Source organism: Dipodomys merriami, unplaced genomic scaffold, assembly GCF_024711535.1.
Source record: "Dipodomys merriami isolate MVZ:Mamm:240054 unplaced genomic scaffold, mDipMer1.0.p SCAF_3, whole genome shotgun sequence".
NCBI lineage: Eukaryota > Metazoa > Chordata > Mammalia > Rodentia > Heteromyidae > Dipodomys > Dipodomys merriami.
The window spans coordinates 83717250-83732875 of NW_027204492.1; the positions used below are offsets into that span (position 1 = coordinate 83717250).

At 43.1% G+C, this 15626-nt stretch overlaps 1 long non-coding RNA gene across 1 annotated transcript in view; it reads right to left on the bottom strand.

The window, feature by feature from the left end:
* Positions 1–2304: 2304 nt before the first annotated feature.
* Positions 2305–15626, bottom strand: part of LOC138840337 (uncharacterized) — a 134048-nt gene continuing 120726 nt past the window's right edge. The window contains exons 3-5 of the long non-coding RNA XR_011376071.1: positions 10918–11008; positions 5019–5078; positions 2305–2572 (exon numbers count right to left, since the gene is read on the bottom strand). This is a non-coding gene — a long non-coding RNA (uncharacterized lncRNA). The remainder of the gene's footprint in view (positions 2573–5018; positions 5079–10917; positions 11009–15626) is intronic.

A 15626-nucleotide genomic window follows, 5' to 3' on the forward strand; every position in this document is an offset into this window, starting at 1 on the left:
CTGAGCTTAGCTCTGAAGGATCCTGCACCCCGCCCAGGTGAAAAACAGAATTGCCAAGAGCAGTAATACCTCCAAAGGACCAGGAGAACAAATCACCGGGAACGAAAGCTTCTACATGGAGTCTTTCAAAGCACAGGTCGACAATTGTTAATAGATTGAATGGTCAAAGAACCACATTTGGGTAGGTTTTGTTGCCATCTAATAGCTAGAGAAACAGGGATTCACTCCTGCGAGGGGAACTTTCATGGTCTTTTGCTCTATTATTCCTAAGCTTGGCACTGAAGGATTCTGGATCAAATGACGGTAAAATAGAGAACCATCAGGAGAATCAATACCTCCAAGCACACTGGGAGAACCATTGCTGGGGAAGGCACCGTTCCAGAGTTCTGCCTTTGGAGTCACAGCAACAGCATCTAAACATCTTTTGTGTACCACAAATTTTCAGGCTCTGGGCTATGATTGGCAGCTTCAGGGTCTAGGTATCAGCTCTCAGATTTCTGCCTGTGTCCTTCTTGGGTGGCTCTATCAATTTTTTTTTCTTGGGGGGGTCCGGTCGTGGGGCCTGAACTCTGGGCCTGAGTGCTGTCCCTCAGCTCTTCAGCTCAAGGCTAGCGCTCTACCACTTGAGCCACAGCACCACTTTCGACTTTTTTCTTTTTGCTTATGTGGTGCTGAAGAATTGAACCCAGGGCCTCAGGCATGCAAGGCAAGCACTCTACCACTGAGCCAACTTCCTAGCCCCGACTCTATCAATTTTTTCCCCTAGCCTGCTATTGTGTATTATCCTAGGCCTGGGATTAGAGGTATGAAAGACTTGATTGCTGCCTGATCAGCAATGAGTATTAGATACTAGTATTGGAGATGTACAGACTCTGCCTGATCACCGTCACTCCTCAACCTTTGGGATCTGCTCCAGCCCCGCTGGATATGCTTCTCCCACTCATCACAGCCAGCAGAAGCTCCTCAGTCACACTCAGACTTCCTGAGCCATCACCTTGTGATCACAACTGCAGGCCTTAGAGTTCTCTTGGCTGAACAGCTACAGTTATAACTTCCTGTTGGAGAATGTTGTGCTATTCTTCCCCTGAGTTTCCCCTTCTGACATAATGTTCTCATCATAAGTGAGGGAGACTGGCAAGGACTTTACTGTGCCTTCACATAGTTTCACCAGAGTCCTCCAATCTTAGGTCACTTCTTGCTGCTGTCACTATGATTTCAAGGACAGAACTCAGTAAAGGCTAATGGATTGCACAGTAATGGAATTTTACTTGGGCAGGTTTTGCTGCACTGCCTGGTCCATTAGTCGTTATTCAGTTTGATTCAGGTGTCGTTGATCAACATGAATTTTAATTTAAGAAAGTGTTTAAAAAAAAACTCAGACCATGTGAACAAGTCACCATTTTTCTCTGCTAGATGAAAGTGTTGCACCATGGTAAATGTATGGTCAGGCCCTTCCTTCATGCTCAAAAAAAGGAATAAAAGTTGTGCGCTTTTACTTAAAAAAAAAAAACTATACTGGCCTTTTAAAGCAAAAACAAAAACCAGCAAATGAAAATTCCAACAAGCTGCAACTCCTGGGATAGTGGCCAGGTAACTTGCTTGGATGGATGATGTTGGGGTAGATGAAGGAGTGTGGTATTGTACTCATGAATTAACAGGTTAAATTGAGACACCTTCGTATAACCACTTGAAGATAACAGAGTATTAGACCATGCATATGTAAAAAAATATCCTATTAGAAAGCATTGCAAAATAATTTAGTTAATATAACATAATCCATTGAAATAAAGCTACATTAATAATATTTTAAAAATTAATGGGGTCACCGAATATTTCCTGTACATTTTGTGAACATGTCTGGTCAGCCCCTTTTACAACTGCTAGCCAAGAGTAGGGGTACCAGCTCTAGTATTTGACAGGACTCTGTAGTCATGGGACCTTCTGGACCATGTAGAATGACATACCCTTCAAAAGATGAGTAAATAAAGAAGTTGTAGTACACACACACACACACACACACACACACACACACACACACACACACACACACACACACACACGTACACGCACACACACACACTGGAATATCTCTTAGATCCTTCCATTTTGGACAACAAGGATGAACCAGGTCAACATTATGCTTAGTGAAGGAACAGAGAAAATAGAATAGAATAGAATAGAGTATGCCTCCAGTTATTCTACTCATTTAAAGTGGAGATTCGTTAATCCAGGCATGTAGGTCTCTTTGAACTACTTTCCGTATTTCTCTCAGAAGGAAAGATAGAACCTTCCAATTCCTCTCATGTTCTGCTGCCACTCAAGAACATTTTACATTTTATTTATTTATTTATTTATTTTATTGTGAAAATACCGTACAGAGGGGTTACAATTCCATGGGCAATATAATGAGTACATTTCTTATCAAGCATTATTGCCTCCTCCTTTGTTTCCCCTTCCCATTAAATGATTTACCTGGGAGTTGATTCTCTGGAATGATCTCCATCAAAGCCCTGAGGTCAACAGCAGGTGGTCTTGATGTCAATGGCCACTTTCTGTCCAGCCTAGAACCTGCCTCAAGTACCAGAAGCAGGTATGTTATCCACCAGCAATGCGAAAATTATCTGTATTCATTTTCTACACTATTAGGCTGTTAATGACTGCTACATTAATAAGAGTTTACATACATAATAAAGTCTTTGAAAGACAACTCAGACAGCAGTGCCTTATTCCTTGAGTCATATAATGTCACTTCAGAAACAAATTGGAGCTGTGCATGATGACTATTGCCTGTAATCTAAGCTACTCAGCAGGCAGATATTGGGAGGATTATGGTTCACGGCCAGCCTGGACACAAAAGTTAGCAACACCCAATTTTACTAAAAAAGCTGAAGGTGTGGCATGCACCTATACTCCCAACTAGGAGGTAGTTAAGACTAGCCTGGAAATAAAAAAAAAAATTGAGAATATATCTGAAAAAAATATTGTTTTAGGAACTTTGATAGAAGTATTAGGGTGCCTCTCTAAGAAGTGGGATGCCCCGAGGCCACACCCCAGTGTTATCAACAAAACAACTAAAAACAAAAAACAAAACAACAACAAAAATCCTCCAAATGAACTTGTGTCAATGCTATATGGAAAATGAATATATGACAGCATTTTCTTAATTCAGAGTATGTAAAAACTAACATCTTTTGATAGCTTCTTATTTTAACAAATACTTTATACATTGGAAATAGTAGTTCATAGTATACATAGTATCCTATGTATACATAGTATACTAGTATATACATGTATATAGTATATATATGTATATGCATATATGTATAGTACTAGTATATACTATACATGTATAGTATACATAGTATTCATAGTATACAGTCTGAGACAGTAAAATAGATTCTGGTAGAAGCTCTAACAAATATTCTGGAATTCTGGTCAAATCTTGTAACTGATTTTTAAGTAGTATATTCTACCTCCGATTTTAAATAGTATATTCAGATAAGGTAATATAAAATCATTTTAATGCCAATTATTGCATTCACCACTTTTATTGCATAAACTGTATGGACAGTATTCTTTTTTTTTTTAAATGTATTTTATTTTATTTGAGAACATACTGTACAGGGGGGCTACAATTACATGGGCAGGATAATGCATACATTTCTTACCAAGCATTGCAGCCTCCTCCTTTGTTTACCCTTCACTTCCCTTCCCCGCCTCCCCCCTCCCCCCACCCAATTTTACCCCCCTCCCCCCACCCAATTATACCCCCCTCCCCCCCCCCACACCGACATTGTAAAGCTGGTTTTGACATGACATTTTGTACTTCTCATTGTTGCAACAGTGGACAGTATTCTTTTCAGGCTTTGTTTGACATAATATATCTCCTTGAGTTACCTTTGAACATCTGAACTGAGATTCTGTTTTTCCAAATGGAGAAGTCAAGAGACTGCTCCATGGTATCTTTCTGTTTGGAGACAGTGAATGCATGTTCTGAGATTCTGTCAAATTCTAAATTCCCCAGATCTTACAGAATACTTTTTCTTCCCCAAATGAAGTCTGGAGTAACTGATAAAAACAGCACAGGAGAGCCTACTTTCTACTTTTTGTGGCTGTTGAAGCATTAAGTATGCACACAGTTAACCAATTTTCAAGGTGGATGTGACTAAAATACCAGTGTTGTGTATATTCCCTGCCTGGGTCAGCCTATACAGCAAATATAATATAACATTGTAAGTACCATAAGCCATACAATCAACACCAGCTACAACATGGTAATTCCTATAAGTTCCTGCCTTTAGATATCAGTGGACAGAATCAGAATTTAAAAGACCATTTCAGTAGTCATCTGAAATATCTTTTTTAATGTGTTTTCCAAATTGGTGATTAATAGTTACAGGAGCTTCCAAATTTAACCAATTGGTTTTTTTTTTTGGTCGGATTTGGGGTTTGAACTCTAGGCTTGGGCGCTGTCCCTGTGCTCTTCAGCTCAAGGCTATCGCTCTACCACTTGAGCCACAGTTCCACTTCCGGTTTTCGAGTGGTTTATTGGAGATAAGAGTCTCACGGACTTTCCTGCCCGGGCTGTCTTTGAACCGCGATCCTCAGATCTCAGCCTCCTGAGTAGCAAGGATTACAAGCGTGAGCCACCGGCGCCCGGCCAAATTTAACCAATTTTTAAGAAGGACATTAGTATCTGGGCACCAGTGGCTCAAACCTATAGTCAATTCTAATTACTCAGGAGGCTGAAGATTGTGCTTTAAAAACATCCCCTGGAGAAAAATCCATGAGAGGGGCTGGGAAGGTAGCTCAGTGGTAGAGCACTTGCCTTGCATGCATGAGGCCCTGGGTTCGATTCCTCAGCACCACATAAGCCAAAAGAAAAAAGCCAGAAGTGGCGCTGTGAAGAGCTGAGGGACAGCGCCCAGGCCCAGAGTTCAGGCCCAAGGACCAGACCCCCTCCCCCCAAAAAAAGAAAAGAAAAGAAAAGAAAAAACAAAAATCTATGAGACTCTTACCTCCAATTAACCACCAAAAAGCTGAAAGTGCAGCTGTGGCTCAACTGGTAGAGTGCAAGCCTTGAGTAAAAAAAAAAAAAAAACACAAAAACTCAGTGATAGCACCCATTCCCCAAATGCAACCCCCAGGATGAGCATGCACACACACACACACACACACACACACACACACACACACACACACACGCACACACAAACTCTCTCTCTCTCTCTCTCTCTCTCTCTCTCTCTCTCTCTCTCACACACACACACACACACACACTCACATAGAACATTAACTTGTATTAGTCTTTCCAATGTTTTTACATTGCTGAGCGACACACATACAAACTTGTCATGAGCTCTATGTTTATTAGCCTAGTGAACATGATTAAACTCTATGATTGGAAAATCACATAAACATGGCAAATTTTGTTATCATCCTCTATTATAACAAATAGTATTAGCAACAGAAGAAAAGTAAGAAAAAGCCAACACAGGCACTTAGTAATGGGAGGGGTATCAATGATCAGTAAAAGTAATACATATACTACATTAAACACATTTCTCTTCTTAAATTCAGATAAAGACCGCGTGTCCACGAGTTGATGTAAGACTGATAGATATGGAAAGAGTCCAATATATCACATAATTGAAAGGCAGTCGATTTGTATCAAAGAATGGTGGTGCACATGTGTAACCTATGCTCAAATTGTGGTCAGGGACCAGCCTGGTCCACTCAGCTCCCCACATGCAGTACTAGGACAGCCCAGTCTGGTGGGCAGTGGGATTGCTACTCAAGAACAGCACGAACCCTCCAAACCTTGAAGGCATCCTTACTTCAACAGCTAGAGGGCGCCCATGTTTCAGGATCAGATCACCCAGTCTAGGTGGTTATTAGGCCTAGAGCAGCAAGATACTGCCTGGAAACAGTCCCTGATGGCAGAACCTGGGCTTCTCTGCCCTGGAAGAGCAGGATCCTCGGGTGCCAGGTCCATGGTAGGCAGAGGCTAGCCCAGCAGAGACAGCACATTTTCCACGTGGTCTCCCTATCCTCATTCTCTCCATCCCTTATCTCTTTCATTCTCTGTCACTGTCCTTGTATCAGGACACTAGTGGTACCTTACTGGGGCTCAATCTAGTATGGATCCCACATAGGGTGACTTTGTAGGTATCTGCATAGCAAGACAGCATGATTGTCTTGTTTTGTGGCCTGCAGGTAGAGTGTGATGTCTCTGACTGATTTGAGGGTCCTTGTGACAACTTGACAAGTGTTTGAGGGCTTGGGGGTCTGCGTGCAGGGTATGAGGCCTTTGAACTATGGAGGGCTTGCATCCAGGATGAGAGCTCTATGCTGCTCGGGTGCATCTGCCCTGGTGTGAAGTACCTGGTAGGTGTTAGATACTGTGTATACAATTTACTACCTGCATAGTTCCTACCGTGAAGATTAAGAATTAGGGTTTGGGGTCAAACTGAAATTTGAAGTGCAGGATAGACCTTTGGGCATCTAAGGGTTCTTCTGTACTCTATCCTGTGAGAGCATAGAGGTTATCAAAACCTAACAGTTAAGTCTAACCTTCTTGGGATCTGGATCCTCAGAATGACCTTCATGACCTGGAGATAAGCCTGTGTTCCAACAGCTGAGGTTGTTGGCATATTGTGGGGTTGACTTTGTCTAGGATTGCAAATCTGGGCCACATGGAAATCTGTGGTCCCTTAGATGTTGCTTGCATGAGGACTCCCTGGTCCTTGTCCCTGTGCAGTCAGCTGTTCCATGTGTCTCTGTCCCAGGGTATGGGCTGGGTAATTCTGTGGCTTGGGGGAACTCAGAGTGAAGTCTTGGCCTATGAGCCATCTGCTTATCTGTATGGATTAAGAGATTGCTAAAAACGGTCGTAAGCCTATTTTAGAATTGTACATCCCAGGGCTGGTATTATGTCTCTCTCTCCACTCACTGAGCTTTCTGAGGAGGTTCAGTTCTACAAATCATTCGGCAGCCTGTGTATCTAGTTTAGGATCCTCACAGCTGGGCTCTCTTGGGTCAATACCTGGGTTTGATGTGTCATGGAGTTGTTTGGAGTTTGTGACCTCCAGTGGGAGTGGCTTTCCCCACCTACATTTCATAGCCTGTCTCCCAGGTACCTGTTGGGACCACATGAAGGTCTACCTCTTGGGAGCATCTTTCCAAAGGTCAATTTGGCCTTTATCTGAGGAGGTTTCCTGGCATTTCATCCAACCTCTTCACAAATATCTTTGGATAGAGGAGGGTGGGACTGGGGTGGGGGTGGGGTTAAACTCAGGACCTGATTTTGGCTAGGCAGGTGTACTACATCCCCAACCACACCTCCAGCCCTTTTTGGTCTTGTTGTTTTTATTGTTATTCATCTTTGAATTAGTATGCACTGATAATATGAGAGGGCTTCATTATGATATTTACATACATAAAATGTATGCACATAGAACAAATTATTCTTTATACTGTAGTCTCATTTCTCTTTTCCCTTTTCAAACAGTGTTCAGTTTCATTATGCTCTGATTAACTTTGAGGTACAGTCTCGCTTTTTCCACCCAGGCTGGCCAGAAGCACCAATCTCCCTATTTATGCTTTGTATTATAACTAGGACGCCAGATGCACACCTCCATGCCTAGCCTTTTCTAATTAGGTGTCTTGAGAATGTTTTGTCTGCACAGGGTTCAAAATCAGTTCTTTCCCATGTTCACCTCCCCAGTAGCTAGGATTACAGGCAAGATTCACCAATATCTAGCCTAGACACATAATCTTGGAAAGAAGAACCCAGGGCTGGGGAACAAAAAGAGCTACAGCCAAATGTCATCTGTGCCCACGGGACACAATGAGCCTGACCAAGTGTTAGTTGACCTATACCAGCCTAGTACACAAATCAACTAACAGAAATGTGGGTAGGGTCAAAGAAACAGCAAAGTGCTCCAGAATGTATTCATCCTTGCCCCTATCATGGTTCTGAGAACTGACTCAACACATTCGGCACCATGCAAAAAGGTTCAAAGACAGAGAAAACAACTTTGTTCCTGTCTGCACTACTCCCTATCAGTGACAAAGACAGGCCACTGACTGTCCACTGCACTAGTCGGGGTGAGATGGCAGGTGAAGGTGAGTTTCTCCCTGGCACCTGTGTTTCTAGTGGATTGTCACATGATAACTCTTTGTCTGATGCCAAGCAACCACATACTTCTTTTTTAGCTGACCAAAACTCAGAGAGTTATGAATGTCTGTGGGGCAAGCCTACCAGCCAAAAGCACCTATCAACTGCATTCTTTGGAAGAGTCCTTCTTGATGACATGTGAGCCTTGCAGAAACTCACCTTCCTGCCTCCAAGCTTTGCTTGCTGTGGAGCCCACTGCTTTCTGCTGTGGGTATGAAGTCTAAGGGAAATATCATCAACTGCAGGATAGGGAAAGCAAGTCACAACCCATTAGAAAGATGCCAGAACAGGTCTAACTACTTTTCTCTCATTCCACGATGCAGAAGAGGACTGCTCAAAGGTGGAGGAGATATCTCAATGTACATGTATTTTTTTTCTTTTTTGCCAATACTAGGGCTTGAACTCATGCCTGGGTGCAGTCTCTTAGTGTTTTGTTTTTGCTCCAGGCTGGTGCACTACCACTTGTGCCACACCTCCATATCTGCTTTCAGGTATCTAACCAGAAATGATAGTCTCACAGACCTTCCGGCCTCAGCTGGCTTTGAACCATGATCCTCAGATCTCAGCTTCTTAAGTAGCTAGGATTATAGGTATCAGCCATTGGTGCCAGGTGTTCAATGAGATTTCTTGATGATCATCATTTACGTGTGTGTGTGTGTGTGTGTGTGTGTGTGTGTGTGTGTGTGTGTGTGTGTGTGTTAGCTTATGCTCTGTCACAAACCTGGAAATCATCCCAGGTGGAATGTCAAGAAGAGGGTCCTAGACTAGACTTTTGGGGTGGGACAGTGAAACACTGGAGGATAGAGGCAGACAGTGAAACCACAACATGGTATCTGGCAAACTGTATAGTATGCTAGAAGGTGAAGGGCTCTGTGATTATCAAGGTAGAGGAGGGGGAGAGAAGAAGGAGGAAGGAGAAGGAAGCCAGAAAGGAAGGATGACAGGAAGAAGGGCAAGAGAAAGCTATTTAGATCATGGGAATGGCATAGGAGATAAGGGTATAGCTGGGTGACCTCCAGGGTAGAAAATGGAAGTTACCAGAGGAAGTCACTGGAGGTGACATTCTGACATGAATGTGATAGGAAATAAGAGTCAGCCAAGTTGGCTTTCCAGAGGCAACGACTAGGAAGGAAGGAGAATCTTAGGCAGAGCCCACCAGTCGGGCACAGGCACGGTACTAGGGCAATCAAGGAAGAGAGAGAGAGAGAGAGAGAGAGAGAGAGAGAGAGAGAGAGAGAGAGAGAGAGAGAGAGAGAGAGAGAGAGAGAGAGAGAGAGAGAGAGAGAGAGAGAGAGAGAGAGAGAGAGAGAGAGAGAGAGAGAGAGAGAGAGAGAGAGAGAGTTATATGGCAGTGGTAACATCTAGGGGCCAGGGGAGCAGGGTCAGATGGAGGAGCTTCTGCTTGGTCATGTAGACAGAGAGGGAATATTATTGGTCACAGAGGCTGTGGGGAAGTCTGTGGGGCTGTTGCGCCTAAAGGAGGAAGAAAGTGGGGAAGGAAGAGTGAGAGAACTGGAGGGTTTAGTAAACCTGCCAAGATTAGAACCAGGTGAGTCTGCCTCACAAGTTTATCTGGGTTCCTGTCCTTATCTCACATGACATCAGTCTGCACTGTAGCCACAGAACCACATGCCCAATTAGCCGGCCTAAATCCACTCAACAGTCCTCCTTCTGAATAGAGGTTTGAGGCACCTACTATGTGCACTGCACACAAGGCACAAGGCAAAGGTTGGTAACTCCAGAATCCTTTCTACTGCAGAAATAGCAACTACTCAGGATGGATCAAGTAGCTAGAGTAAAGGACCTTTTATCGCTAAAGAATGAAATTCTAAGCACCAGCTAGCTAGACAGCACCTGTCTAGATACAAGACAGGGTGCACAGGGATGCTTTACAGCCAGTTCCTTGCAGACAGAGGTTTCTACTCAGGGGTGGTTCTGAGGAGAATGTCCTCAGAGGTAAAGTCTCTGTCCCCCAGGAACATGATGGAGGGTATCTCACCTTCCTATCCTGAAGGGACTGGTGGAGGACTGGCTCAGGATGGATGTGCTGGGTGAGGACAAGCTCATGAGGGAGGCACTTGGATTTTACATACCAGATAGTGAAGGCAGGTGAAGAACAGAGATGTAGACAGGTAGTGCCAGGATTCTATCCCCAGCCTTGCCCCCCCCCCCTAACCTTCAGGGTATGTCCAACTCTGCAGCTATGCTGAAGCCACTACAAACACTTTCTCTGGATCTGTTTGCCTCTATATTCTTGCCCTTTAAAGAGACTGACATCGAAGGGATTGAGATACAACATGGGGGTGGAGGAAGATTGACAAAATACCTCTGATATGGCAGTGCCTCCCCCAGGGAACCCTACAAGATCAAGTCCTGCTCAGCTGTTAGTTCTGAAGCAAGCTTTTCTCACAAAGGGACTTTAGGGAAACTGTGTCAGCACTATTAATGCTTAGAGGGAGGGGAAGGCGGGAAGAACAAAGTGTACTGTAACTTTTCCTGATGGCTTTGCCCTAACAGGTACCTGTGTTCCACAAGTCGACAAGTGTGACAATGATGAAGAGAACCTCATCATCGGGCACAATGTTTGTACCTGAGCAGGGTAACAAAAGCAAAGGGTGTCATTTTGAATGTAAAGTGACCTTGTTTGGGAGTCAGACAGAATTAGTATGTGATTCCCAGGCCCACCTAACTTCTTTCCGTTTGCTCCCTTGTCTGTAGATGAGAGTTTGGATACTTACTTCTCCAGGCCTTTGGAAATACAAACTACACATGTGAACAACACAGTGGGTCCTCAATAGGCAGGCTTCAGGAAGATCCATTCGCATCAGGCTACATGGGAGAGTAGAGACACATTAATGTGGACGGCAAGGCACCAGGGCCCATGGGAATAAGCCTACTCTATAGCCAGAGTAGGAACAGTGTACTGAGAGGGTGATTGCTAGAATGGAGCCATCGTGAATGAGGCTCATCCTCACAGTGTGCTCTGTATCAGGCAGAGCCAACTGTGGTTCTTGTCTTCTCCCCCGAATAGTGTAAAAATTGATGTAGTTTTATCACAGGGTTTGTAACCAATACTGAGGACAACTCAGGGGTTGCCTCAAAGCATTGAAGAATCCCTTGGAGGGTCCATTTGGGTGGGAAAACAGCTGATGTTGGCCTTGGGATAACTGTTTGTTTTGCAAGGTTAGTTAAAATTAAATTAAATTAAAAGCTAATTAAAATTAAAATAAAAAAAAATAAAATGTCTCTCTGAGCTAGGGAATGTCTTGTCCTACTCCTTTTGCTTTATCATTTTCAGGGAGGGCTCATGTCAATGAAAGGTTTCTTTTCAACTACCTGGGAACAGAGATCAACACTCAGAGGACTGAAAGTTCCTGTGATTACAAAACAACCCCGTCTCATGGTAGACAGGGGTAGCGTCTCCCCAGTAAGCTGACAGGCCAAAGCAGCTCCATAGAGACCATGATTTCCACTTCTGGGTTGCTCTGCCTTGGCTGCAGCTCGAATACATGCAACTTCTTGATTCTGCTTTCAGCGTCAGCTTCTTCCATCCAGGTCAAAAGGAAAAAAGAACACTGAAAATAAAAATCAAACAGCAGGCATGTGCCTTAGCCTCCTAACTCTAAACCAGAACCGATCACCTAGCCTATCCTTTAGCAGCAGATAATCTGCTCTCTGGAGAGATCTTGTCTGGCCAGCTCTCTGTGGTGCCTAGCTGTGCACTGGCCATTAAGACGCAGAAAAAAAAATGGCTGCAGCCTCCTTGCTGTGTACCACTGCAGCAGCATGACATTTACTACCCACCCACTAAGCTCATGTAAGCACTTTAGGCTTTCTCTAAGCTGCCCCTCCAAATTCCTCCAAATTCTTCCACTGACTAACTACAAGGGCTCCTCCACATCTTCACATATATAGTGACATCAGTGTGTGTCCCACTCCTGGGTGCCAATTTTATGTTATTCAGCTACATGGTAGTATAATAAAGTATCTGAAGCAAGTGTGGAGGAACGGGTCATTGGGCATCCTCTTCTAGTGATTTCAGTCTGAAATCAGAAATCCCCATGGTTAGGCTTCTGATGAGCATGATAGGAATGACAAAGTAAACAGATCATAACACAGCCCCAGTGCCAACACCAAGAAGAGCCCAAATCAGGGATTGTTTGCCTTCAGGACCATGTCCCAAGGACGAAGGACTTGCCAAGGCCCCACCTCCTAAAGCTTCCAACATCTCAAATAATGCCACTCTGGTGAATCATCCTTCACCAGATGAACCTTTGTGGGACACTTACTGTACTGTGTGGCATTTATTTGTGGTGGTGCTGAAATCCAGGGCCTCATGTGGGCAAATCAAATACTCAACCACTGGAGCATTTCCCCAAGAACTTTTGTTTTTATGTTGTTTGAGTTAAGGACTCAGTAACTTTGCCTAGGTTGGCCTCAAACGATTCATCTTTCTATATTTTCTGTTCCCTAGAATTTAGACTTTTTTTTTAATAACTAGAATTTAGACTTTTAAGTTGACTGTGTCTCCTAAAACAAGAGAGATGGCACTGTGGTGAGGGTGCCTCTTAGTGGAGTCCATTGTTCTCAGTTTATGGGGGTGGGGCTAGCCTGGGCAGGGCCCCTGAATTTTCTTCTGGGAGATTGATAACTTTTAGTTTTCTAATCTTAGCTCTTACATTTAGGTCTATGATGCATTTTTGAGCTAGTTCTGAGGCTTGAACTCAGAGCCTGCATGCTGTTTGCCAGCATTTTTGTTCAAGGCTAACACTCTAGGACTTCAGCCACAGCTCCACTTGTAGGTAAGAGTCTCACAGACTTTCCTACCTGGGCTGTCTTCAAAGTGTGATACTTGAATCTCAGCCTTCTCAGTAGTTAGGAGTGCAGGTGTGAGCCACTTGCACTCTCGGTTTTTAATTTGGTTTATTTTTTTAATGATGCATTAAAAATATTTGCATGTGGAATTAGATAAAGGTTACAGTTTAATTATTTCCATGCTGATGTGCCATTATTTCAGCACCAGCCTTTCCTACTGAACAACCATATCAGGCATTGTAGAAACTCAGGTGCAGGGCTTTAGTATTTAACACTCGTGTCCTCTCTCCTCATGGCAATAATGGTAAAATAAGGTGTGAATTCGAGGGTGTGAGTCATTTTTTTTACCTGTTATGAAATTGTTAGGGTATTCCAATAAACTTACCAAGTTTACTAAAAAGAGTTGCCAGGATGTTTCTCCCAAAACAGTGTGTGTGTGCGCATGCATGCTTGAACTCCAGGCCTGGGTACTGTCCTTGAGCTTTTTTTTTTTCTTATGTCTAGCACTTTATCACTTGAGCCATTTTGTCACTTGTGCCTTGTTTTGGTTGTTAATTGGAGATAAGGGTTTCATGAACTTTCTTGCTAGGGCTGGCTTCAGACTGTGATCCTCAGATCTCAACCTCCCAAATAGCTAGGATTATAGGCATGAGCCACTACAGCTAGCCAGATTAATTTCATTTTATACAGAAAGAATATTTTAAAGTAATGAGATAAGAATCAATTAGGAAATACATTGTATATGACATATACAAATTATATGCACATGTATTTATCTACTGAGTTACATACAAACTAGGGATCTCAGGCAATGCAACAAGAAAAATCCCAACTTAAGATGTTATCAGTCTCTGAGTGCAGGTGACTCACACCTGCAATCCTAGCTATTTAGGAGGCTGAGAACTTAGGATGGAAAGCCCAGGAGACTCTTATCTCCAATTAACTAGCAGAAAAGCTGGAAGTGGAGCTGTGGCAGAGCATTGAACAGAAAAGCTTAGGAACAGTGCCTAGGCCCTGAGTTCAAGCCCCAGGACTAGAACACACACACGCACACACACACACACACACACACACACACACACACACACACACACACTATTATCAGTCAAAAGGTTTGGACGCCATCTCTTCACCTATTACTGGTCTATGGATTAAGATCTACTCACAATAAGAGTCTGGCCTCCCCGCCCTTCCCTCTCCCTCTCCCCCGCCCTTACTGAAGCTTGAACTCCACCTGAGCACTGTCCCTATTTTTTTTCTGTCAGTGATGCATTCTACCACCTGGGCCACAGCTCTGTTCCTGGCTTTTGGGTGGTTCCTTGGAGATAAGAGTCTCAGAGACTTTGCTGCCTGAGCTGGCTTCAAAGCATTATCCTCAGATCTCGGCCTCCTGATTAACTAGGATTAAAGGTCTGAGCCACCTGTACCTGGTAATACGTTTCTTATTATGTGTTGGTCTGTGCATAATGCACACAGTGTCCCAATTAAGTTTGAGTTGGTGAGCTCTATATAGGCATTTGACCCTGAGACAACAAGCTTGTGAAATCCTTAGTGGGTAGAAATTGTGATTAGAGGTGGGGCTTTGTGGAACTCTGTCAATAGGGACACTTCCTATTATGTATTCTCAAAGCTTGGATGTGCTCATGTGTACCCTTCTGCATATGTTTGATGATATCTTACTGCACTCTTTAGTTTTGGTCACCATTGATACCGATAGCTTCTTCTGGTGCCTCTTATGTATTTCACTGTCAGTTACAGGCCATCTGTGTATGGTATTCTCTGTTAATCACTTTTCATACATTTTCAGACAACATTTTTACAGTGTGCATGTTTGCTCTTACCTACATCCCTTTATATATGCAGTAAATAGTTCAATGCAGTGAACATTAATTCTTACAAGGCAATGATCCTACTGAATTTCTAGTTGGACTGTGGTTACAAATGAGTTGTCATGTTCCCATAAACCTACATAAACAGACACAATAACTAAGATGCAGAACTGAAAATTTTAAGATATTGGAATTTTAAAGTACTTTCTTTGAGAAATACAGATAACAAGAAATGAAATTTGAAATAAGGAATATCACTTACAACAGAACTTGAAAATACCATAATATATTTAGTAAAGACACAGCAATGTATAGGCAAGATTCTAAACAGATGTCTACATTTTACTGTGGAGAAACTTTCAAGCAGCTGAGATAATGGGAGGGACATGCCACGTTACTGGATTCCAAGATTTAAGACTGTGAATATGTGGATTTCTTCTAAATTATGTAGAGATTCAATGTAATCCTAATCAACATCTCAGCAGTCTTGAACTAAAACCGCTGTTCACAACTATTTAAACATAATTTTTTAAAATTAATAAAGGGAGATAACATTCAAAATTTAGTCTGGCTGGGTGCCAGTGGCTTGCACCTGTAATTGAGAGGCTGAGATGGAAGGGTCCTAATTCAAAGCCAGCCTGGTCAGGAAAGTCTCTTACAATCCAATTAACCATCACAGAAACAGAAGTGGAGCTTGTGGCTCAAGTGGTAGAGTGCTAGCTAGCCTTGCACAAGAAAGCTCAGGGACAGTGCCCAGGCTCCGAGTGCAAGCCCCAACCAGGATCAACACAACACACACACAC